Source organism: Mustela nivalis, assembly GCF_964662115.1.
Source record: "Mustela nivalis genome assembly, contig: HAP1_SCAFFOLD_195, whole genome shotgun sequence".
NCBI classification, from domain to species: Eukaryota; Metazoa; Chordata; class Mammalia; order Carnivora; family Mustelidae; genus Mustela; species Mustela nivalis.
In genome coordinates this window covers 1,036,350-1,063,973 of record NW_028136437.1, presented here as the reverse complement: position 1 = coordinate 1,063,973, position 27,624 = coordinate 1,036,350, and the positions used below count along the sequence as shown (strand labels likewise).

The following is a 27,624-nucleotide window of genomic DNA, read 5'->3' as shown; positions in this document are numbered from 1 at the left end:
ATATGGAAAAACAGAATACAATTTTAGAAATACCCAGGTCACCATCATTGTTTTATTTTTATATGTGTAGATAAGGAGTTTAATAAACAATCCATGACTATTCAACTCTTTATATTTTGAAAATTTTAGTAAAAGTAACAAACCTACCACCTAGAAAATTATACTTATCTGCAACATACAGCTTTGCCAGCATGGTAGAGGAAAAGCAAAACAAAATAAGTAAGAAAAGTTTAACATTTCACAAGAGATTTGCTTTTATTTTTTATTTATTATTTTTTATTTTTCATTAATTATTTACTTCTATTTTCTACTTTATTTTAATGAAAATGTCATGACCATAACATAAGAGCAGAATTAAACCAACATGAGAAATTATTTTTTCATAAGTTAAAATAAACTAGCTTGGTGATTAATTCAAAATTATATTACAAATTTCAGTGTTCTTGAAGTAAGTATCACTGCATAAACAAATGAGTCAGGAGTCATAAACTAATGATGATTCTAAATGTTATTTAGAGAGACATTCTGTACTTAATATATTTCAAATATTCTACACAAGGCAAAGTGGATCCAAGTAATCTGTAGGCAAAATAAGATTTTAGAGAAGTATATATTTCCAACAGTATTTATAAAATATTACCTTTATGTAAGGCATCATCCTGGACTTTGTGGAAAACACACAAAGGAGTAAGAAGTGGCCCTTCAAGAAACATATACAATATCAAGGTTTAACATGAAGCAGCATGTCTTCTCTAAGTAAAAAAAAAAAAACATTGTACCAACTGACTTTACTGAAACTTTATATTTATTGCTCTCATTTTAGGTCATAGTGTCCTTCTGCATGCAGGCTGCTATAACGGACATGATATAGACTTAATAGCTTATAAAGAACAGGAATTTATTTCTCACAGTTCTAGAACGGAGAAGTTCAAGATTAAGGAATGGGCAGATCCAGGGAGAGCCCACTTCCTCATAGATGGCTATCTTCTCACTGTAAACGTACATGATGAATGAAGCAAGAGAACTCTCTGGGGTCTCCTTTAAAAGGACTGTAATCCCACTTATGACCTAATCACCTCCCAAAGGCCCCTATGTTTTAATACTAGCACTTCCAGAGTTAGATTCCATAATATGATTTTGGGAGACATAAACATTCACACCATAGTATATATAAACAAAAAAAGACACAAAAACAACAAACAAAAAAATTATTTTAACTACCTATTATTTTCAACTACATAAACTTTTAATTTGTTTCTATATAATATTAAATAACTCATTTGAGTGATTCACTTATATCCAATGCATCTGAGTGCAATTAAATTTGCTTACCCAGCATATCCAGAAGCATATTTCTTCAGACTATCCCATTCCCCACCTTACAGGATTTACCACAATTAGAAGACATGGGATAGAGGATAGATAGATAGATGTATACATAAACACACTTGTACATACACATATGCATATTTTTTCCTGTTAATGATACTCATGCAAATAAAATTTAATCTCAAGAAACCTGTCTTGTGTGTTACTTAATATCCAGTTTTTAGTCAACATCCAAAAACAAATAATCCAATAAAACCATGGATAGAAGACATGAACAAGTGTTTCCCCAAAGCACACATTCAAATGTTCAGTAGATACATGAAAAGATGTCCATCATCATGTATCATCAGGAAATTGCAAAGCAAAACTAGAAAGAGATACCACCTCACACCTGTCAGAATGGCTAAAATCAACACTACAAGAAACAAAAGGTGTTGGAGAGGATGTGAAAAAGTAACACTTGTGGGGGCTGCCTGGGTGGCTCAGTGGGTTAAGCCTCTGCCTTCAGCTCAGGCCATGATCTCAGGGTCCTGGGATCAAGTCCCACATCGGGCTCTCTGCCAGGCATGGAGCCTGCTCCCTCCTCTGTCTCTCTCTACTGTGATCTCTCTCTGTCAAATGAATAAAATCTTAAAAAAAAAAGAAAAAGTAACAATTGTGAACTGTTGGTGGTGATGCAAACTGATACAGCCATATCTGAAAACAGTATGGAATTTCCATAAAATTTAAAAATAGAAGTCCTTTTTGATCCAACAAACCTGTTGGTGTGTATTTACCCAATGAATATAAGAAAACTTATTCAAAGGGATTCTAGCACCCCTATGTTTATAGCAGCATTATTTATAAAGCTAAGATATGGAAAGCGCCCAAGTATCCATCAATTGATGAATAAAGAATAAGTGGTATGTATATACAATGGAATATTATTCTGCCATAAAAAAGACTGAAATCTTGCCATTTGCAATAACATGGTTGGAACTAGACAGTATAATGCTAAAAGTGAAATAAGTCAGTCAGAGAAAGACAAATACCTTTACTCATATATGGAATAAAAGAAACAAAACAAACAAGCAAAGGGGAAATAATAAGACATAGAAAGAGAAACAAAGCAAGAAACAGACATTTCATTACGGAGAACAAACTCATGGTTACTTGACGGGATCTGAAAGGAGTGATGGATTAAATAAGTGATGGGGGTTAATTAGAGCACTTGTCATGAAGAGCACTGAGTGCTATATGTTATATTGTACACATGAATCTAATACAACCATATATGTTAACTAACTGGATTTCAAATGAACATTTTTTAAAATCCCAGTTTTTAGCTCACATTCTGGCTTACAAAAGGGATTTAGTCAGGAATTTGGAGATTAGTTAATGAACAAAAAAGGGGTGAACAGGCAGTTGTTAGATAAAATTACTATCCTTTCTGGCATGATCTTATACCTTTTATCTAGAAGTATTTTTAGCACTTTAGACTCTTCCTATTTTATTTTGAATCATTAAACAAAAATTTCCTCAAAGGACCTTAGACTCCATCCAATTTGAGCAACAGTTTGAGAGAGGAAATGGTGTCCAGGAGGAAAAAAAAAAAAAAGATGAAACTACTATTGTTTACTAGTGAATGCATAGTTCTTCCACAGAAGAAGCTCTAAATGGTCATGGCTCCAGCTTTATATGTGCTCAGTCATATGTTCAGAAGTAGGTAACACTATCAAAAAATATAAAGCATCTGAGATTATTTTCCCTTATTTGAAAGCTGGTGTATTAGTCTGCCGTAGTTTCTTGGGTGTTGATAGAAGACGCAGACTCATGTTTCAGAAATAATATAGTTTATTATTCACAGCAATAGAGGTAGCCAGAATATTAACATTATTTGTGTGTGTGTGTGTGTGTGTGTGTGTGTGTGTGTTTGTGTGTGTGTGTGTGTGTTTGTGTGTGTGTAGGGATGGGAGTTATATATCAGTTCTGAGCCTCAGTTCCCACAAGAAGAATCAAAACAGAGGCAGATAATATTTGCAAACACAACAGGTTAAGTTAAAAAAAAAGATACTATTTCTGTCTTCCAAGTCTATTCAATACAACCATCTTCAAAGGATGGCCTAGAACAAATAATAAATGCAGAAATGTAAGCAACCAATTGAAAAGTGTCTCCCAAGAAACACACTTTGAGAGTCTTCATTTGACAAAAATACTATAGGATATTACATGGATCAGGTGCATTGAATACTGGAAGGTTAAAATTACAAGGGACCAAATATTTTTAAGCAGTTCTGGCATCCAGTAGAGTTCACATAGGTTTTATAAGATTGAGGAAAGAAGCCATCAAAACCTGGGCCCAGGGGCACCTGTGTAGCTCAGTGGGTTAAGCCTCTGCCTTCGGCTCAGGCCATGATCTCAGAGCCCTGGGATCGAGCTCTGCATCAGGCTCTCTGTTCAGCAGGGAGCCTGCTCCCCCCCCCCCCGCTATTTGCTTACTTGTGGTCTCTGTCTGTCAAATAAATAAATAAAATCTTAAAACTAAACAAAACAAAACAAAACAAAAATCCTGGGCCCAATTTTCCCAAAAGTATGATTCTGATTCTAGTCTCTATGATGTTATCCCTTGAAGACAATGTCTCTAATTGAGTTGAATTAGTTTACTAAAGAGCATACCCCCATTTGTTGTAGGAGATGAACAATATGCAAGAGGCAAAATGCCACTTGGAAGCCACCTGGTCTTCAGTGGAACATAGAATCAGTTCCTTTGGGATGAATTTGTTCCACATTTGACTTCCCACTTAAGGGAAAATAAGAGTGCCTTCTAATAGATTTTAAATAGGAAATGACAACGGAAGCTTATACAAGATTATAAAATGGGAAATTTCATTTAGATAAGCAATCATTTCAAAGCCATCTTCTTAATATTACAGACTCTTCACATAATCATAATTTTATTTTGGTATTATATGGTAATTTCAAATATAGTAAATATAAAGAATTTACCTCTGTAATTATAGCGAGTCTGGTCGTAGTTTAATGGCAACAAATCTTCAATTTAGAAGTATGGTCTACCAATTATTAATACATTTGGAAATGGTGTGTCATCTTCACTCCACTTGTCTCACTAAAACAGTGAGCCAAAAAAAGTAGGTCCAAGCTGTTTACTATGGTCAAAATGGGTTGCTTTTGCACTTGGTAAAGAAGCAGTCATATTTTGGAAGAAGAAACTGAGGCTATTAATATTTTCAACTTATTTTCAGAAAAGGAAAGAAAGGATAATCTAACCTAAAGCCAAAATCTTACACAAGGTGGCTGGACAATGATCTTTTCCCAGATAAAGGGTTTTTCAACTTAGCCATGTTAGGAGGAAGAAGAGATGAGACATTGTGGACTTGACTAACGTTTGTACACTGTTCAAAAAGTTTTCAAAATAATGTGTATTATTTTTCTTCTTTTAGTTGAGACAAAAAACAAACAAACAAACAAAAAAAAAAAAACACTAATGAGCTTACTCTTAAAAGGAGGTAAACAAGAAACTAGCAAAGATTGAGTGTTAGGTATTGTCCCCCTCCTTTTTTTTTTTAAATTATGTTATGTTAGTTACCATACAATACATCATTAGTTTTTGAAGTAGTGTTCCATGATTCATTGTTTGTGTAAAACACCCAGTGCCCCATGCAATATGTGCCCTCCTTAATACCCATCACCAGGCTCACCCATCCCCACATCCTTCTCATCTTTAAAACCCTCAGTTTGTTTCTTGGAGTCCATAGTTTTTCATGTTTCATTTCCCCCTCCAATACCCCCACTTCATTTTTCCTTTCCTTCTCCTAATGTCCTCCATGCTATTCCTTAGGTTCCACAAATAAGTGAAACCATATGATGATTGACTTTCACTGCTTGACTTATTTCACTTAACATAATCTCCTACAGTCCCATCCATGTTGATGCAAAAGTTGGGTATTCATCCTTTCTGATGGCTGAGTGATATTCCATTGTATCCTTGGATCACATCTTCTTTATCCGTTTGTCTGTTGTAGGGGATCTTGACTCTTTCAACAGAATGGCTATAGTGGACATTGCTGCTATGAACACTGGGGTGCATATGGCCCTTCTTTCCAGTAAAATAGAGCTAGCCTATGACCCAGCGATTGCACTACTGAGTATTGACCTCAAAGATACAGATGTAGTGAAAAGAATTAGGTATTGTTAAAGCACAAATGCAGGGGATAGAACTTATGGTACAGAAGAGGGAAGGGCAACCATATGGCAGAGTAGAATAAAGTAGCTCAGGAAGAAATTAGTCATATCCAGATATTGTAAGGCACGTGGGGTTGGCAGGGAGAGCATGAGAAATCATGAGAGAAGAGAGAGAAAATGGACCAGGCAGGAGAGGTTTATAACATTTTAACATCTAAGGTAAGCATATGCAAAGCAGAATAGGGAAAGAAATAAAAGTTTTTATAAGACTCAATACATAAGGAATAACGTGGAGGACACTGGGAGATGGAGAGAAGTGTGCTGGGGGAAATCGGAGGGAGAGACAAACCATGAGAGACTGTGGACTCTGAGAAACAAACTGAGGGTCTTGAAGAGGAGGGTGGCAGGTGGTTGGGTGAGCCCAGTGGTGGGTATTAAGGAGGGAATTTATTACATGAAGCACTGGGTGTGGTGCATAAACAATGAATTTTGGATCCCTGAAAATAAACTAAAAGAAAAAAAAGACTGACTACAGACATGGACCTCAGTGTAACACAGATATGGAACTCACTGTAATGCCAGCCACTTCCCACCGACACACACAGACTATGATAATAATAAATAATAATGCAATTAAGAAAATTGCCTGCCAAATAATTTTTCCTCTTTTTTATTTTTATGATTATTATTTTTATTTTATTTTTAAAGTTTTTATTTAAATTGTAGTTAGTTAAAATAAGGTTAATATTACTTTCAGGTGTACAATATAGTAATCAACACTGCCATACAATGGCTTAAATAAAAAAATGAAAAAAAAAATTTTAAAGATTTTATTTTTAAATAAAACCTCTACACCCAAGGTGGATTTCAAACGTACAACCCCACGATCAAGATTTACATATTTTACTGACTGTTCCAGCCAGGCACCCCAACAAATAAAAATTTTATAAAATTGTTGAGTTTGTGGGAGTCTCATTTGCTTAGTCAGTTAAGTGTCTGCCTTTGGCTCAGATCAGGATCTCAAGAGTCCTGGCATCGAGCCCCATATTGCTCATGCTCTCTCTCTCTCTCTCTGGCTTTTGCTCTTAAATAAATAAATAAAATATTTTTAAAAAAATTGTTGAGTTTGTTTAACTAGTTTTAAACTAGTAGACAGAGATGAAGATAAAGTATGATGTAATGGCACGGAAAAATACAACTTACACGTTTTAAAAAAAAATGTGCAATGCAAGTTACCTCACTTCTTTTATCACCACACTGGGACTTTCCCTACTGAGTTGTTGTAATGTAAGGACCTATTTTATATTTTTATATTTTAGCAAGAGGCTTTCATTGAGGTTAACCCTTAAACTGTCCTTGTTCCCCTTCCCCCAGGGGATTCACTTAAAAACAAGTCCTGGAAATCAGCTCCAGGTAACAAAGCCCATATACAAGGGTGGGTCAGGCCAGGTGGAGACATCAATCAGCGGGAGGGGGGCGGTGTTTGCATATTGTCTCCCTAGATACTAAGGAGTATGCCCCACTCCTCCGCCCTTTGGGAACCTTTTTTGCACCAATCCTAATCAAGGTGTAATAGGCTGGGTCAAATGTCTATACTAGGGTAAATTGAACCTCAATTGGTCACCTAGCCTCACTGTGGAGTTTCCTGTGTGTGTTAAAATCTCATTGGTCACCTGTGCGTGGCCAGGCCTGACTGCATGGCCTTTGCCCTTAAAAGCTAGACTGTGAAACAGCAAAGGGTTGCCTTCTCTCATAAGAGGTGTGGCCCCGAACGTTTGGTTAGATTCTTGATGCTTGGCATGAAATAAAGCTTTGCTTGACCTTTGCTTTACATCAGTCTCGCTCCTTTAATCATAGACCCATTATTGGGGCATAACAGTATTAATCTTAAAGTTATAAGTCCACAATGCATCCATCATCCATTCTACCCCTTAACATTCCCCTTTGGACAGACCCATGATCTAGAACAAGCCTTATTTTATAGTGCATTGTAGGAGATTTTTGCTGCTGCCTAAATTGCCTACTTTCCTCTCACCATTACCACGGAAATTGGGTCCACTGAAACAAAGGGGTAGTGTAAGAAATTAAGACTTCCATAAATCTCTTTAAATAATAAAGTATAAGATAGTGATACCTTTTTTTCTGCCACATAACCAATTCTTGCAAGAATAAGGTCATATAAAAGAATTTACAACACATGCTATCATTATCCTACTGGACCCAGACCATTTGTATGTTTCTCTGTCTCTGAGAAATGTAGTTATTTACATGACTGAAACCTAAAAATTGTTTGATATGACCACTAATATCACCTACATTATTTTAAAGCCTGTTTAAGGCTTCTGTAATACATAGGCTTTGTAAACACTTATTAAGCATCTTGTATATATCAAACACTTTAAAAATCTCTGCTTAAAAAAAAAAAAAACTCTACCTCAATGGAACTTTGAGTCTGAAAAAGATACAGGCAATATACAAGGCAACAGATAGAATAATTACATATTTGATTATATACTCTGAGGATGTCACCTTAAATTGATATGAAAATGATCAGAAGGATCTGGATTTCTTGTCAAAATTTTTTGCCTTACAAAGAAATTGATATTTAGGGAAAGTTGTTACTGAAAGAGGTCCTGTGTCAACCAAAAATGTTAAACCATGATCTCGCTAAATTTTCCAGTTGTGATTATTGCTTTGTTTAGCTGTCTTCTATTAAGACTGAATTTAGTGGGCGCCTGGGTGGCTCAGTGGGTTAAGCCGCTGCCTTCGGCTCAGGTCATGATCTCAGAGTCCTGGGATCGAGTCCCGCATCCGGCTCTCTGCTGAGCAGAGAGCCTGCTTCCCTCTCTCTCTCCCTCTCTGCCTGCCTCTCCATCTACTTGTGATTTCTCTCTGTCAAATAAATAAATAAAATCTTTTAAAAAAAAAAAGACTGAATTTAGTAATTCAGTCTCAGATTTCAGTAAGTCTTTTTTTTAAAGATTTTATTTATTTATTAGAGAGAGAGAGGGAGGGGCAGAGGGAGAGGAAGAACCAGACTCCTTGCTGAGCAGGCAGCTGATGCAGGACTGGATCCTAGTACCCTGGCATCATGACCTAAGCTGAAGGAAGACACTTAACCAACTGAGCCACCCAGGCACTCTAGACTGTAAACTTCTTAAAGGTAAAAAAGTTTATTCTTCTAGTAGTTCCACAGACATTTCTAACATCCATAAGAAAGCATGTACTGATGTAAAATGCCAGCAAATCAAATTATTTAAAAAAGAAAAAAAGAAAGAAAAGATATATCTGGATAAAGAGAAAAACAGAAAATCTAATAATACATTGAATTATTAGAGCAAAGAGTGGAGGAAGAGAAAATAAATATGAAATAGAGATTTCCACTAAAAGAAAAAAATTGAATAAGGCAGGAGATTTAGAAAATTATTATGACAGACTTGAGAAAAAAATAAAATAGGAATTTTTAGAAAATAGCAATGAATGAAAAGGTAAATTGTTCCTACCTCTATAATATTAGCTGTTTGTTGTTGTTGCTAATTTACCTATTTAATCTAATAAACAAAGAAAGGTTTCATTTAGGGATAAGGTTTCTCTCTCTATATATATATTTTTTCCATTTAGGGATAAGGTATATATATATATACATAGATATATATGTATATATATATTTTTTAATTTTAATTGTTGGAAAATGTGTCACAGAATGTGTTTAAATTTAAGATACAGATGCAACATGTAATGAACTGCATTGTTTGAACGTCTAATTTGTAAATGCTGTTAGAGGAAACTTGGTGGAAATGTTCTTATGTGCTTGTGTTTCTGGAACTAAGTATATTTATTAATAAGGAATAGTTTAAAATTATGAAATGACCAGGAGTGGACAATTTTCCTAATCCTATCAGCTCTTTGCAGCTCTTTTATTAGCCCCCTTCAGGAATATCAGCTTTTTTATCTAATTAAATTTTATATTAATGTGCTTTTGACTTTTGGCCTTTCTCTTCCTTCTGTTCTTTTTTTTCCCCTAAATTACATGTTTCTGTTTAACAGCTACTATCAATTCTTTGATATGAATTCTCAACATCAATTTACTAACTCCAGAGATGAAGGAGCATCAATATTTAGAAGCGAAGAATACAAAGCCTTGGGCATCTGGATGGCTCAGTCACTTAAGCATCTGCCTTCGACTCAGGTGGTGATCCCAGGGTCGTGGGATGGAACCCCAGGTTGAACTTTCTACTCAGCTGGGAGCCTACTTCTCCCTCTCCTTCTGCCTGCAGCTCCCTTTGCTTGCGTTCTCCCTCTCTTTGTCAAGTAAATAAAATAAAATAAAATAATGTAAATAATACATTTATTTATTTATTAAAATGCAATTATTACACAATACATAATGTATTGCATAATTATAATAATGATTAAATAATTTATTAAATATTTATATTAAATATATCAATTTAATTAAATAAATATTTTTAGAATTTAAAATATTTCAAATTTAGATTATTAAATATTAAATCATTAATTTAATAAATAAATATCTAAACATAATTAAATAAAATAATTTATTTATTAAAATGAATAAAATAATGTTGTCATTATCTCAGCATGTATTTTTAAATAGTCTAAAAAAAATCTAATAAAGTCTAAATACATTGAGTTCAGATATTTATACAAGTTAACCCAGACACTCAACCCACAGTTTCAAAACTTTTGTTTTTATCTACTACTCAAAATACGATTTTAATGTATTTATTTGTAACTTTGACATAGCAAGGAAACTTGGAGGAAAAGGAGACATTTGCTTTTAATATTTGAAAATTATTTTGTTGATTTAAAAAAATAAAAACCTTAACACGTGAGCATTTCTTCTTAAATAACACTGTGAAGTTTCTGAGTCGCATTCTATTAAAAGTGCTGATAAAATGGCCTCAGTTACTCATTTAAATTATCAGCTGAATGGGTAACAAATGAAGTAGAGAGCTTTTTAATTATTTATGAATGTATTGCTTGTGGATGGAGTGCCACATAGAGTTACCTCTCTTTTTGGCTTTGTTTTGTGAGCAGCAGTGGAATCTATGAATGAGATTAAACATAAGGACATTCACAGAAATTCTTAATGAACTTCTGGGGAAGGGCAATAAGTGCAAGGAAAAACTGCAGCAAGACTAATTACAAATTTCAAGTGGTCATCGCTTAATTATAGAAGCTTTTAAGTTCAAGTAATATATCTTTTTCATGAGCCTATCATATTGTATTAATTACCACAAACTGCACTCTTGAACACTTATCTTTTCACATATTTCTTATTCTTAGTACTTAAAATTACCCTTATGATTGATAAGTAAATGGATTTTACTGACAATGCATTTATTTACATAAATAAATAATGCTGTTTATATATATAAAAACAATTGAATATGTGTATGTGTTCAATGAATTTTTTTTCAAATTAACATCTTAATTCTACCACATTAGTTACAAATAGATATAGACTTTATAGATTCATCAAATATTTTATTCTCAAATTTATATGTCCTTTGTGAAGTAAATGAAACTGTATATATTAAATATAATCCTATCACATGTAACAGTTACTAGTGCATCCCAGGACATACATAGGTCAGGTCCTACTCAAGGCATCACGGATAACTGGATTTAACTTTCTATCCTAGGAGTCTTCTGTATATTTCTGTGGCTTTTATACTACAATCAGGAGGAAGAATTCTTTTGCTAAAAGCTTCCAAATGACTATGCGAGTAGATTATTTGTAGACTAGTGATATAATATTATTGTTTAATATGTGAAGCATGATAAAATAAAATGCCATTGCCATATTTAATTTGTACAGTAAAGCATTCATTTAGTTATCAAGCATTCATTTTCTTTTTTTAAAGATTTTATTTATTTATTTGACAGACAGAGATCACAAGTAGACAGAGAGGCAGGCAGAGAGAAAGGAAGGGAAGCAGGGTCCCTGCTGAGCAGAGAGCCTGATGTGGGGCTCTATCCCAGGACTCTGGGATCATGACCTGAGCAGAAGGCAGAGGCTTTAACACACTGAGCCACCCAAGAGCCCCAAGCATTCATTTTCTTTATACAGAAGAGATAGAACAATATTATATAGTAGAAAATACAGTAAATAATCTAGAAACCTTGATCATTTTGTTTTGGCAATTTTAGAACATAAAATTAGCTAAAGCTCAAGTGCAAGTTATATTTGTATCATAGGAGGAAAAGTTAATTAAAAGTTTGTTTATTACCATAGTTTAACACTTCAACGAAATGATAACGAGTCCAAAATCAATGAATATATGAAGTATACAATAAAAACAATAATCTTGAGTGTATGTGACTCACTGTAGGTATTGATAGGCTAGAAATCAAAGGGAAAGTATCTATAGGGTTTGTTCAGTTCCATGCTCATCAGATTAATAGGCTTTCTCATATTGCTTCCTTCACCACATTAATTTGTCTAATGAAGTTTTCAAGAGTTAAAGACAGTGATAGGTTCATGGCTGGAGAGAAGGTACAGAATCTAAGATAGTTCAGCAGTGCTTATTATTTAAGAGAAAGACAGCATGGGAGGTGAGGGGTATATCATGCATCCTGTTTTCACTCCCTTTGTGGAGCACCTACCCTGGAGGTCATGTAATAATAACCAATGACCAAAAAACAATAAAAAAACCCAAACATCCATGTGGAAGTGCCATCCCTGCCTGGAGATGAGTAGACTGCTCAAACAGATCCTGGGCAGGCATCTCAGCCCAGGCCTGTGCTGGGGAAGCTGGTTCATGGCTTTGGGCGCAATCAGGAAGCCAGCAAACTGACGGGAGAGTGCAGCCAGGGTTAACAGGACTGATGATCTTTTTGCAGCCAGGCCGCGGGTGGACACCCGCTCAAGGAGCCAGGCTAGGAGGCTGCCCAGCGCCAGCGCTGGTCAAGCTTGTAGCCCCCGGGGCTTCCCCCGCGCCCCAGCCAGGGCGGGGCCTCAGGAGGGAGGGGGCGGGGGCAGGGCAGAGAAGGGGCTTTTCTAATTGCCAAAGCGAAAAGGGAGCTCACGGAGGACTCAGGAGGGAGGGGGGCGGGGGCGGGTGGAGGGCGGCGGGGAGAAGGCGCTTTGCTAATTGCCTAAGCTGGAAGTGAGCTCACAGAGGATGTGGCTGAGAGTCTGGGAGGAGGTGGAGGGGCTTGCGGAGGAGGGGCGGGCAGCGCCGCGGTGCTGTGCTGCGGCTCAGTCGGGACTGCAGGACCCACCGGACTCGCCGCCTGTATGCTCCCATGTGAGGCTCCGCTGTCCCGCTCCTGCTGCCTGCTGCCTGCTGCCCCTCCCCGCCCCAAGGCTTCTCCGGACCACCCTCTGCACAGGGGTAAAGTGACACCGCGCCGCGCCCTCACCTGGAGCAGAAAGCGCGGACCCGACCTGGGGGCGAAGAGGGGGGTTGTGGAGGCCCAGCCTCCCGGAACCCCAGGGCACCGGGACCACCCCGGACGCTGCGCCAAACCCGGGTCCTCATGGGGTCGGGCTGGGGACAGCGCCTTGCGAGGTGCCCCCCGCCAGCAGGCACGCTAGCCCCCATCTTTCCGCAGCCCCATGCGCCCGTGCTGAGGACCCCCTTCCCTCCCCCGCCGTGGCCCCGCTGCTTTTGTTCTGGACTTGGGATCCCAGGTGGAAACTAGTCCCTCAGACCTCCCTGGCAGCAAGGAGGGCAGGGAGGGATTCTTGGTTTCCTGCCCTGGGTCCTCCTCTCTCCCCATTCACAAGCCTTCTGGCTTCCCTTTACTCTCCTCATTGTCAGTTTTCTGAAATGGTTTTCTTCTGCATGTTGACCCAAAGAGCTATTTCATGAATGAATATACACGAAACTGAGTTGGAGCCCACCTGTAGAGGCCTTTCATTAGAATGGTCTCTGGTTCTAGCCTCAGTTCAGAATACTGCATGTACCTGAGGACCAAGTCCAGATGTTTCTTTCATCTCTGACTTGAATTTGAAATCCTCCTCAGACTTCAGCTTCCAGGATTTCTCCAGTCCTTGCTCTCCCACTGTCTTGCTGGGGATCCGCCATGAGTGTTGAACACAGGAATGAATGAATGATATATACCCCAGACTGCTGGGGCTTTGTCTTCTTTTGCTGAGGTTGGAAATGCTTGGGAGAGACCCCCTGTATGCAGATAGAGAGCTGCATGCAATTGCTTAGATAAACGTGTTCCCCACTTAATTGCTTGGGCATTGAACATTTCGCCCTTAACCAGTGGCTTGAGCAGTTAGGAGGAGACAATCTGGAGGTGAATCAGAAGATGGCTGAATCCAAATGGTGGTGGTCTGGGTTTGGGAGATTTTCCTGGAGATTCAAAGGAAAGATATAAATTCTTCCAGTGTGGAGTGGTAAACATTTTATCGATGGGAGATGGAAAATAAATGGTCTGGTTAAACTTTCCCGCCCCCTCAAAACCCATTATTTGAAAACACAAAAAGGGAAGTGAAGGGAGAAATCCTCCCACTCCCATTCCCACTCACCTCCATAGCCATCTCCTCTTCCAAGAACCTAACAGACAAGGTGCCAAGAAGTGTTAGGTACCAGCAGTGGTCTCAGATCTCATTCAAGAATCATGGTGAAAGGCTTTCAAATAGATTGTGGGGGAACAGGGATCCAATTAGGGGGGGACAAGTTTAAGGTTTGCCTGGTCCCCTAAAAATTAATGGCACTAGAGAAGATGAGCTTTGGGAACTATAGCTTAATGGATACAATGTGTTAAAAGCTTCAGTGAGTCATGGTGGGAAGAGGCCAAGAGGGCAGCAAACACAGTCTTAGATGATGTTATTAATAGCACTACAGGCTCTAGATTTCCTGTGGTGGTGTTCTTGGCAAGACCAGCCCGGCCAAAGTGGATACTCTCAACCTGGAACAGAGGGTCTTGGAGATGCCAGCACGTGAGGTATGATGAGAGGGTAAAATGATAGGAGGTGTCCTTTGGAAGGACTGACTCCTTGACTTTAAAAGGGAGAACCCAAATCTGTAGGTGAAATCTTTCTGGCTACAAAGAGGGCCAAGGCCTCCTAAGGTCAAGGTCTCCTCGTCACTTGCAAAGATGTCGAAGAACATATTCAGACATTTCAAAGATGTCCTCATATCATTGGTTCCCACTCTGGAATTCTATCAATAAGGTGAGAGTTCCTCTAGTTGAAAAAGAGATCTAAAAAGACTTCCCTTTCTCATGTAATTTCTGTAACCTCCAGGACACACCCACCTCCCCCTTCCAGCTCTGTAATGAAGCCACAGCTGGTGCCAATTTGTGGAACTCCTTAAAGGCTATTCTCCCTTATATACCCCGGGACCAAGTTCCCATGCTCCCTCACCCGATTTCCTGCACTCACCTCCCACCTGGTGTGTTCACACCTGCAAGTGCCTTTTACCAACCCCTTTGCCAAAAGGCAGCCAGAGTGACCTTTCAAAGACCTATCAGTTCCTGGCATTTGTCTCCATAGAAATCTGCACTGATCTTCTAACAAATTCTCAGTCCTCCAAAGGCACCCATAATCCTCCCATCAGTCTATTCATACCCCTCCAACTGACTGATGCCTGTTCTGCCCCATCTCTCTGCCCTTCAACCACACTGCCTCCTTCTTCCTGTGGAGACCTCTCATGCCACCTGCCTCCAAGCACAGGTGATTCCCATTGATGGGAAGACCCTCTTCTCTCCCCCATCTCCCCACTCCAGTTACTCCCACTTATTCGTGAGCTCACAAGCCCCATGGTACACACTCTCCATGCAGCCTGCTCTCTCTTTTCTAGCACTGGCCTCCGTTTCTAGCTGTGCTTGTGTCATGGATGTCCCTCCCCAGCTAGCCTCCAAGCTCTCTTTCCCTTTAGCTCCAACACCTGACACAGTGCCTGGCACGTAGTAAGCCCTGGCTAGCTTCTAAGAGCCTCACTGAGGGACTGAAAGCATTTTAAAAATGTCACCACGTAGGCTCCAAACTGTAGGCAGAAAAAGCTTTGCCTGGATTGACATTTTAGAGACGTATTCGTCAAGTTGGATGTGTTCACTGACTTTACCTTGTAAAATTTAAAAAAAAAAAAAAAAGGACCTCTGTATCACTTCACATCTAAGGAAGGCGCATGTATACTATTAGACCACGTTATGAGCTTAATGGAAGGAGATAAGATGTTTTCGCTAAGAAAATGTATAAGACTGCTGAGGTCAAGTGGGAGGAAACAGTCCGTTTGTTGGAGCATTGCTATCTTACTCTATCACAGCCACTCATAAAAATCTGACACGGGGTGAGTCAGAATTGTCTGTCGGAGAGGAGTTAGATCTGGCTCATGTTCCTACACACATGAAAGCCAGAAACGAAGAAGGAGGCTTTAAAAGCGTGGGTTGAGGAGGCGGTGTGGTTCACTGCGATGAGCTAAGTGCCCAGGGCCACCAGCAGACATGCTGGCCTGTGTCCGTCCTTTGTTCTGGGGTCCCTCTTGCACCATGTGGTGAGGCTGGTGGCTGGGAGAAGCTCAGGACAGGACCCGGTGGCATCTTATTTCTCCCACCCTCCTGTGGGCTCCAGTGGTCTCCAGTAGGTCCCAAGGGACAGCCTGCCTTCCTTGAAAAGCCCAGTAGCACTGGGAGCAGAAACTGGGGCCAAAGAGTGAGCACCCTGTTTGACAAGCTGGACCAGCCACCTCTTCTTCAGATGCAGGGGGAGCCCTGGCATGCTGACTCCTCCCTTCTCCCTTTCCCCTTTCCTCTTTCCTCCCTCTTTCCTTCCCCTCTCTCCTTCCCTGGTGGTGCCCTTTCCCAATGCCCACTTCATCCCTTATCCTTTCTACATGGCTGTCTTCTAGAGTTTCTTCTCTTTCCTCCCCATTACTTCCCTTCATCTGAATCTCCTCTTTGGTCCCTTTGTCCCTGCTCTCTGCTCCTCCTCCCCTTCCCTGGCCCCTGTTCAGCTCCATACTGAATGCAGGCAGAGCTGGACTAACATGCTCACTTGCTTGCTCAGCCAACCTCCAGAGAAGTCACTCTTCGGTGGCCACCTTCCTGACCCCCTGGTCGCTTCTCCACTTGTTCAGATATTGCTCTGAAGTCTGAGGAGGACAGAGCGGGGCTGCCACAGAAGCAGGCCAGAGGAGAAACCAAACCATGTGTCCACACTGTCCCCCAGCACTGCTGCTCTGAGAGCTTTCGGAGTCCTCAACAGGGTTAGGATTTAGGGGCTTCTTCAGAACCGGGAGTGAAAACAAGCATAGGTCAAAAGAAAAGCGACGGCCCCCACACAAAAATAATAATCACAAATGAAAACTATGTTAACTCTGAGTCCCAAAGTCGAAGAATTGCCTTGAATCTGTCACTAGAAAGCACCCAAGGCCTCACTCTCTGGGTTCTGGGTGCCCTGGGAATGGCAGGAGGCTCTGACATGCACGTGGGGGTGCCGAACTATGAGGGCTAGCCTGCCCGCTGGAAGGGGGGGGGTACCTCCTGTGGCGCTGTCCTGGCACGACCCCCTGCGTAGGGGGTGTGGCGCGGCGTCCTGGGTGGTCCTGGTGCCCTGGGGTTGCTGGAAGCCTGGGCCCCGACCACCCCCCCCTCCCCCCCCCCTCCTGTCCTGCGTTTTCTGCTTCAGGTGAGGGCGCATCGAGGTGTCACTTTACCTGTGAGCAGAGGGTCCTCCAGAGAAGTCATGGGGCAGGGAGGGGCAGCAGGCAGCAGGAATGAGAACGGGACACCGTGGCCTCTGGGGCTAAGTTGGAGCGTGGGAGCGCAGGGGCAGCGAGTATGGTGGGTCCTGCAGTCCCGAATGGGCTGCAGCACAGCACCCTGGAGCTGTGTGCCCCTCCTTCCCGCCTGGGCAATTAGCAAAGCCCCTTCTCCTGGCCCCCCCCCCGCCCCGCCCCCGCCCCCCTCCCTCCTGAGTCCTCTGAGAGCTCACTTCCAGCTTTGGAAATTAGCAAAGACCCTTCTCTGCGCCGGCCCTGCCCCCTCACTCCAGGGGCCTGAACCCTGGCTGGGGTGCAGGGCTATGCCCTAGCATGCTGCCCCATTGCCAGCGCCTGCGCTGGGCAGACTCATAGCCTGGCTTTCTGAGCCGGTGTCCACGGGCAGCCTGGCTGCGAAAAGATCATCAGTCCTAAAGGCCAGCTGCACTCTTGCGTCAGTTTGCTGGCTTCCAGATTGCGCCCAAAGCCAGGAACCAGCTTCCCCAGCACAGGCCTGGGCTGAGATGCCTGCCTGGGATCTGTCTGAGCAGTCTCCTCCACTCCAGGCAGGGATGGCACTTCAACCTGGATGTTTGGGTTTTTGGTTTGTTTTTTTGGTCATTGGTTATTACATGACCTCCAGGGTAGGTGCTCCACAAAGGGAGTGAAAACAGGACGCCTGATATATATGCATATGGCCATTCTAGAAAAATAGCTTGGGGTTCTCTCAGAAACGCGGCATTGGTCCTTGCACTATGGTTTAATAGAAAAGGGATTATGCACCAAGTTACTTAAATGAGCATAGGTTGAAATCGTTTACTGAGAGTAAATATTTTAAATAGTTATATTTTAACTAAATCTATCATCAATCATAAATCTATTACACGAAGGTTACAGGCAATTTAAAAGCAAGAGCACTCTCTTCAGGGTTTTAAATAATCCCTGTCTGTCTTGGCACATGAGAATGCAAAGATAGGAAATGGTTTGTAAAAGATCATATAATAGCTTTTACTAATTCTATTTATTTGACAGACAGAGATCACAAGTAGGCAGAGAGGCAGGCAGAGAGAAAGATGGGGAAGCAGGCTCCCCGCCAAGCAGAGAGCCTGATGAAGGGCTCGATCCCAGGACCCTGAGATCATGACCTGAGCCCAAGGCAGAGGCTTAACACAGGGAGCCACCCAGGCGCCCCCAGATGAAATACATTTCTGACTTAGAAACTTCAGATAGAATTATTTTGTCCATGATGACAACTGAAGAAAATGTGTCATCCCTAAACCTAACCTTAAACCCTACCAACACTGAAACCTAAGCTGACCTTAAAGCCCAAACTAGAACCCTGAATCCCAAACCTGGAATGGAACCCAAAGCCTGTACCTGAGCCCTGGATGCAAGCCCTGAACCACGAACCCAAACCCTAAACCAGACCTCCAAGTCATGAAACCTGAACCCAAATCTCAGCATGAAGTCAAACCCCAAATTTGACCTTGAACTTTATCCCATAAGCCCTGAGTCTTAAAGCCTAAATCATAAACTTAAAGCCCTAAACTATAACTCTGTTCCCTTGTCCTTCACTCTAAACCCTCACCCTAACACTAAACCCAAAGCCTGATTAGAACTCTGACTAAAACCTAAACCTGAACCCAAATTCAAACCCTTCACCACACTTTGCTTATGCACTTGCCATTGATGGATATTTGCAGTTTGTACCTCTTGATTCTTGTGAACATTGTTTGGGTTGGGGGCTAGGGTTAGGGTCTTGGATTAGGGTAGGGTCCAGGCTTGAGACCAAGTTGAGGTCAGAGTGTGGGTCTGCATCAGGGCCATGTTCAGTGACACTGTTTGGGTCAAGGACTGTTGTAATTCCACATTGTTTCCAATTCATTGTTCCTTAGCTATTTGGGGGGAAGTTGGGGGGTATTGGGCTCCATGCAGCTTGAATTTCCGGAATGAAATGGCATCAGCTGGACCCCAGGAGGGAGCAGGACCTTCCACTGAAGGGTGAGCTCCCACAGTCCTGCACTGCCTTGCACCGCCTGCAGAGGGCGCCAGACCCCAGCACCCGCCCTGAGCCCAGGCTGCACAGCCACAGCTGGGACCTGAGCCCTGCCTTTTCAGGACCCACTGTGGAGACTTCTGGAGAATGTGGGGCGCCTCCCACCCTGACAGGACAAGCTGAGGAGGGTGTGGCTCTGCATCCACACTGACCGGACCCGTTGTGGAGGACGCGCCCACACTGGCAGCAGTCCAACCTCCTAAGGACCAGACACTGGAGGAGGTGAGGAGAAGTCCCTTAGTGGACTGTCAAGGGGTTCGTGGTCTCAGGACCCCACAGAGAAAGGGCGCCCTGTGTAGACACTGGGGCTTCCGTCGTTTTGTGTGAGGAGACGTGGCCTCCTGCTGTGCTGTGCGCGGGGCTGTGGGGTCCCCCCTTTCTGGGCTCGGGTGATCCTTGGTCCTTGTCTGTGTTTGTGTGCTCGCGGATTAGGTTCCTTGGGCTCCTCAGATGGTCTGCAGTCAGGGAGCGTCCCCCTGCTTTGGTGCTCTTGCTCTCCCCACCTCAGCCCTGCGGGGTCCTTCCCGTGTCCACACCCACTCCAGGCTTGCGCCTAGTCCGGAAATTCGGGAGCCAAAGTGAGGACTCTGTAGACGGTTTTGGGGAGAGTAGGTATTTTCCCAGTGTGGGTTCTTCCCTTAGCACAGTGCCTCCCCATCTCCGTGTGTACCCCTCCCTGTCTGTCGTCATTGTTGCAGGGCTGTCACTTTCTTGGTTCAGGGGCCTCCTGGGTATCTTGCTATCTTGGATGCAGGTGTAAATGAGATCGTTCTCAGCAGTCTCTTTCTGATGGGTCCTTCCGAGCACCTAGGAGTGCCACTAATTTGTGCATATTGATTTTGTTCCTTGCAAGTTCTTGAATTTATTAGTTCGATTGGCCTTAAACTTAATCTGCCAGTTATTTGACCAGCAGCATGGGTTTAATTGGGAAGAGCAGAGAATGGCAGTCTGGGCTGAGCAAGCTAAGGTCCCATCACAGGCAAGTGCGAGAAACAAAGGAGAGGAACATTATTTCATGGAGGAGGAAGAAGTTGGGAAGGGTGCTTGAAGGAAAGTCCCTTGGAGAAAGGCAGGGTGATGGAGAATTCTCACCAGCTGAGCTGCAAAGCTCCTACAAAAAGTCAGGAGATGAACCTCCAGCTTCCCCTGTGGGGCCTAAAATTGGTGAGTCTCTCCTGTGGGGGATTGCAATGTGGGGTCTGTAATGGGCACTGAGCACCAGGCGCCCCCTTCCAGCCTCCCCTTCTGGCATCCCCAGTCCACTTTACTGGGGCTTCCCTTCCTGCTTTTGCACAGTTCTAACCAGCTTGTGGTGGAACGTTGTGGAAAAACTGAAATTCCAAATCCACTGCTTCTACTGCACATGAGATACAGGGGCCCATGATTTAATCCTCCCACGAGTCTCTTGCTAGCCCCACCTGTCCGTTACTCATTTTGAGAGTTGATATTACCAAAGTACTGTAATTCTAAAAATTTCTGAATTAGCTGTATTATTTCTTTTTAGGTATGAAGTTAACTTCCAATTATATGAATTTAATATTTTGGTCATTGTTTTCTAATTTTATTGCCTTATTCTTGGAAAATATAGCCTGATATTTAACTCTAGGAATTTATTGGCATATACTTCTGGCCTAAATAATGGCCTGTTTGTGTAAATGTTCAACTTATGCTTATATACTTACTGAAGACTCTTGTTTTGGGGTTAGGATGGCTACATTTATTAATAGATCAGGACTATTAGATTCTCTAAATTTTGATGTCTCTTAATTTAATCTAATTAAATTATCAGTTAATGAAAGAAGTTAAATTTTTTATGTACTACTGCATCTAAACTTATCAAAGTCTTTGCTATAATTAGACAAGTATGTCATCCTGTTTTTATACCAAGTCTCACATTAAAAAAATCATACTATCTGAAATATTATTTATTTTTATTATTATTTATTTTTTTTAAAAGATTGTATTTATTGGGGTACCTGAGTTAAGTGTCTACCTATAGCTCAGGTCATAATACCCGGGTCCTGGGATAGAGCCCCGCAGGGGGTTCCCTGCTCAGTGGCGTGCTTCTCCCTCTCCCTCTGTTATTCCCTCTGCTGTGTGCATGTTTTTCTTTTCTCACTCTCTCTCAAATAAATAAGTAAAATTTAAAGATTATCTCTCTCAAATAAATAAGTCAAATTTTTTTTCTCAATGGGAGGGAGAAGCAGACTCTCCACTGAGCAGGGAGCCTGATGCAGGGCTCAATACCAGGACCCTGGGATCATCACCTGAGCTGAAGGCAGACACTTGAACCGACTAAGTCACCCAGGCACTCCAGCTGTTTATTTATTTATTTATTTTTATTATGCATATGTTTTATCTCTCTTTTCTACAAGTCTTTTTTTTGATCTTTTTACTTTTTTCATAAAACTGAATTATTTCAAGATGACTTGGTCATCCTCTTTTCCCCAACCTCAAAGATCATAGAGTATATTTTAACTGTTAAAATAATATTAGTATTTAAGTGCTGCCTACACAAATTAAGGCAAATTACCTGTGATCTGTATTCCTGAAAATATTTTTTTATTATGCCTTCCTATGCCAATGACATTTTATAAGGATCTAAATGTTTCCATTTGTGATTTTTTTCAAGATAATAAAGCTATTACTTCATTCTTTTTTATATCTGATGTTATTTAAAAAAATTCTGTCAGTCTGATTCTTGTTTCTTTATTAATGAATTATTTTTTTTCTCTCTAACACTTGTGATTTTTTTTGTGTGTCTTTGGTATGTATGCCCTAGTTTGGGATTCATAGAGTCAACTCTAGTTATGAATATTTTCTTTCTTTTCTTGTATGTAAGTTTTAATCCAGTGTCTTGACTATTTTATGCTTGAGAAATAGATGTACATTAATATTCAAATATTTCTTTCCTTTTTCTTCTTTCATTTAAAAAAAGTCATTTATTTTATTTTATTTAAAAATATTTATTTATTTATTTGGAGTAGAGAGAGAGGGTCATGAAGAGTGGCTGATTATATACTTTCAATTTGGGAGGAGGTTAGGGATAGCACAAGCCTCCAAGGTATTTTATAAACAAGGTTTCCAGGACCTTGAGGGGGCTAGCTATTGTTAGGGAAAGGTCATTTATTACTATTTAGTAAAAACTCAGGGAAGAGACTCTTCTGATGTGTATCAGTGGGTATATGCTTGGGAGATGATTGCCAATGTATATCTTGAGGGCAGGGGTGGGGAGTAGAGATAAAGAAGTTTCCAAAGTAATTTTTACATGTGAAAGTAGATTTTCAGTATCCTGGGGGGTGGACTAAGGATGCTTTTTGCCCTGAGTGGATGTGTCCACATGGAAGCAGCTGAGTCCCCAGAGGAGCTTCAAGGACTTGTCAAAGGCTATGAGTAGTAAGGAAATCTAATTTCTTCTCTAGCTTTTGTTCCACACACATCACCTACATCTTACACCTCTTTTATATTGATAATTTTAATGCTTTGCTGGTATCCAGATGACTATATCCTTAAGTGACTTCTTATCTCTATTGAATCCATTATGTATTCTATCCATTGTATTCTTAATTCAACTAGATTACATATATTTAATCTATTAGTACCACTAGGTTCTTATTCTTGTTTTTATTTCAAAATCTTTCCTTATTTCCTTACATTATTTATTGGGTATATTTTAAATCCCTGAAATACTCACTTATTATATATAAGCTGTCAACCGTATTCTTATTTTGAGGTAGCTATATCTTTTTGGGTTTTAGGACATCATACCAACAATGCCAAATAATTTTCAGACAACAGCAGGATCTCCAAGAATTCAACTAAATTCTGACACTATCTACCTGAACATAGTGTAAGATTTCATCAGTTAATGGATCAGTCCTCCAAGACTATCTCCAACCCCACCTCAGATGCCAGTCTCACTGTAGGCCCCAGGTTATTACCTGTGCTTGTGACTGAGCAACTACAGGTTGGAGGTCCCAGTGGCCTACTTCTTACGTTCTTTTAATTTGCTACAGGGACTCACAAAACTCAGAAAAATACTTACTTTATGTTTGCCAGCTTATTAAAAGATATAATAGAAGATTTAAATCAATAGATAGATAAAGAAGTGCACAGGGCAAGGTATGGAGAATGGGCACAGAGCTTCTATTACCTTCTGTAAGACTGCCACTCTTCCTGCCTTTTCATACATTTCACAAACTAAAAGCTTTCTGAACCCAGTCCTTTCAGCTTTTCTGTGGAGGCTTCATGACATAGTCATGACTGACTAAATCATTGTCATTTGCTGATCTAATCTCCAGATCCTCTTCCCTCCCCAGATAATCCTGTATTGGGAGGAAGGGGAGGCAAAAAGTTGTGAAGGCTTTCACCAAGTGGTTGGTCCTTCAGGCAAACAGCCCTTGCCTTGAGTGAGGTCTGAAGGTCACTTCATTAACAGAACAAAACACACCTCTCTCACCCTTATCACAGGAAATCCCAAGAGTTTTAGGAGCTGTGAGTCAGTAGCCATGGTTGAAAACCAAATATTCAGATGACCAAAATATATTTCTTATAAACCACTATATTACACTACATGCTTAAGTATTTAATTATGTGATCTTTTAAACTAATATTTTTCTAAGAGTATAAACTGTTCTGGCAGTAATCTGGATTGGGGAGTGATGTATTGCCAAATTTCTGTCGTTTTAGTCCAGGAAGTCAAAGAGAAAGAACAGGAGAGCCCCTTAGGGCAGGAAGTTCAAAGTAACAATGTTAACTACTACTACCTTTTCTTGATTTTTTTTTTTAAACAAGCAAATCTTCTCTTCAGAGTTGCAGTTTAAAGCCAAGAACATGCAGAATTTGGAGAAAAAATAGTTAAATTTGGAGACTTGCAGAGGTAGAATCAGAGTAGTGAAAGCCATTACAGCAATTGAACTAACTGAGGTCAGTCTTTGGTGAATCACAGAAACAGGTGGAGTTGTCAAACAAAGGAATCTTTGTTTACAACATACAAGGAGATCACAGGGAATAAGTTCCAAAGCCTTGACTGTTTGAACAGGAGAGAGATTTTTATTTAGTATTTAAGATGAATACTCAGAAGGGAGAGTTTTATTATCCCGTGTATGGTTGGTCATAAGGTTGTGGCTGCATGCACATCCACATATGTATTTGTGCAATATGTATTGCATGTTCACCTGAATGAAGCTTGTATTCCACCGAGGGCAGAAACTTCAACGTTAGAATAAAGCAGAGGTAACTGTTGGACAAGGGAAAGGGACTCTGCAGGCTTCAAGAGCAGATAGAAACTAGATGGGGTCTTGGGCTCATTTTCTGGGACAAGGAATGCAAGGCCTTGATTGCTTTTGAAATAGCACTAGGAGTTTTACCACTGATTTATTGTCTCAATAGCTTAGGCTATTTCCTGGTCTGGTGGTGACTGTTAGTTTTCCCATTGCCTTGTTCCCTCAAAATCCTTAAGGAGTGAGGTTTTTGCATTTCTTTTTAAGAACCTCCCAGGAAGTTTTGGAAGAAGTGTGCTTGGGCAAGTACACAGGTGGGGTATAGATCATTGAAAATAGCTGGGGACAAAAAATGATTTTCTTATGTCAGGAAAACTATATGTCATCTTAATTTTCTGGGAACCTCTAATTCTTTCTGCTGATGTTACCAGCAGGCTTCTGAGATATTACTGATTGTTCTCTTGTACCTAAGGAAAAAGAAATGTAGAAAGCAAAAGACAAAACTTTAAAATCTATCCTCCAACTCATCAATTCACTGCAGCCACCTCTCTGTCTTTCCCTTTCTCTTTTTCTTTATCTTTCTCTCTCACTTTCTCTCTCACATACGCACAACACACGCAAATCATCTTAAAACAATTTTTAATTTTCCCTATTCCATTTTAATATACTTGAGGCATGATCATTTTCTTAGTAAATACAAGGAAAAAAAATCTAGGATTCCATCATTCTGTGTGATTAAAGTATTGAGGAATTTACTTCCAATAGCACTTATAAAAACACATTTTATTTATGTAATATTATATAATCAGGTGCCTGCATTTTTCTTATTCTCTAACTAGTGTTATTTGGCAATTAATATTTTGTCAATCAATATTCCCCTATATCTGAATGTGTGGGCAGTGAGAGATGAGTTAGAGGCAAGGATGGTGAACACTCCCAACAACTGCAGACTACATATATCTTAAGCCATGATTTTCTTTGCAAAGGTCAACATTGATAATGTTCTAGTCATACCTCCGTGTACCAGGAAAGAAGTAGCATATTTCTTGAAAGACACAGCTATCAAAGCTCCATTGAGAAACTGTAAAGATGGACAAGCGATTTCCAAATTACATATCTGATAATGGACATCTACTCTGATTATTTAAATATGAATAAAAATAAAAAACCTTACTAATAACCAAACAGAGTATCCAATTTTACATGTGAAGGAAATAATGGAAGAGACATGTCACCAAAAGTATATGGATGGCTTATACGCACATGACAAATTTCTCAACATTTAGACATTAAAGAAATACAAATTAAAATCATAATGAGACATGCTTACATATCTATTAGAATGGCTAAAATTATAAAGGCTAATTGTACTTGGTCTGAGCTAGATTGAGAAGCAACAAAAAATCTAAACTGTTGTTGGCATATATCATGATACAACCACTTTGGAAAATAGTTTGAAAATTTTTTTAAATGCAAAATATGTTGCAGTTACAAAAATAGCCATTTTACTTCTAGGCATTTAACCAAGAGAAACAAGCCCTATGTTCATACAGGGACTTGTATATGAATTTCATAGCAGCTTTATTTTTAAGAATTGAAAACAGTGGAAATGTTCATCAATGTCCATCCATAGAGCAAAGAAAAATTATGATCTATTCATTAAAGAGATTACTATTCAACATCAAAATGAACTATTTACAATTGGAGATTCTCAAAGTAATGATGCTGAGAAAAGAAAAGCCAGGCAATGAATAGTATATACAGTGTGATTCCATGACTATAAAAAATCTAGAAAATACAAATTTATATATAGTCACAGTCATCAAATATATTGGTGTGATTTTAGTGCCTTCTTCTGTGATCCTATAGCTTCCTACACTTGCATCTCTGAGAATTTGTTACACCATGTGAAAATATGAACTCTTTCTCTTCATTCTGTCTTACTAGAATAAGAGTCCTTGAAATTTTATGGACAATTGAACTCTCAGTTATTAGCAGAAATTCTATCACACAGTAAGTTTCCAAATATAAAAGCCAGAGTTTTACAATGACTTCTAAGCTTTTACATGATCTAGCCACTCATTTAACCTCTGTGACCTCTTTCCCTGCTACTCTTCAGTCACTCACAGTGGCCTCCTTGCTATTCCTCAGATATGCCAGGCATGATCCAACCTTATGGCCTTCAAGATAGCCAATTCCTTTGTCTGGAGTGACCTTATTGCTGATAGTTCTGCGCAAATTCATCACCTTTCCATACCTTTGTTCAATTGTCAGCTTCATTGTAACTACCCTGATCTTCCTATTAAAAATTTTAACTCCCCATCCCCTGCCTAGCAACCTTGATTTTTCTCACCCTGATCGAGTTTTTCTTTTTCCCCATTGTACTCATCCTTTTTGAATGCACTATGCAATTTTTATTAAGGTTTATAGCTTTGAATTGTCTCACCCATTAAAATAAAAGTTCTACAAAGCCAAGTATTTCATTTACCAGTGTAGTCTGAAGTAATATCTGCCATATAATAGTTCAGTAGACAACTGGTAAATTTCAAAATAAATTAATGTTGAGAATATACTGAATTTCACAAGTCATTTCAATATTTATTTCCAAAAAATAAACTACATAAAACATACCTTAAATTTACTTTCAAAATATTTTATAGCATATAATGGACAATATACATAAGCCTTAAAGAAACAATCCTATAAATAACCATTTCATACCTACTTAAAAACTACATAATACCACACTCCTAGATCCTCTCTGAACGCTCTAAAATAACCCTAAAGGAAATACATTTTTAAAAATAACAGATTTTTTGTCAAATAATTTAATAAAATAAAAGTTTCATTCATCTATGTAGATCATAATAAATGTTTTTAATAAGCATGAAATTATAACTCTGAAGTGTGCTAAAATGAAACCACCTGCTAAGGGTGAGAGAATAAAAATAAACATCATGTTTCCAAATAAGAGGAATTTATTACCTTTGAATCAAAGCATGTGGATTTGTTCAAACTGGCAATAAAGGAATATGGAGACACAAACCATAGAAAGTCATATTTTAGATTTCTAAAAGACTTCGAAGTGAAAAGTATACATTCACTTCTCACTTATTGCTCCTACATATTCATGAATTTGAGAGAAAAT

At 39.9% G+C, this 27,624-nt stretch overlaps 1 long non-coding RNA gene across 1 annotated transcript in view; it reads right to left on the bottom strand.

Annotated features, from left to right (window-relative positions):
• Window positions 1–667: 667 nt before the first annotated feature.
• Window positions 668–27,624, bottom strand: part of LOC309857016 — a 94,073-nt gene continuing 67,116 nt past the window's right edge. Inside the window, exon 3 of the long non-coding RNA XR_014307442.1 lies at window positions 668–700. This is a non-coding gene — a long non-coding RNA (uncharacterized lncRNA). The remainder of the gene's footprint in view (window positions 701–27,624) is intronic.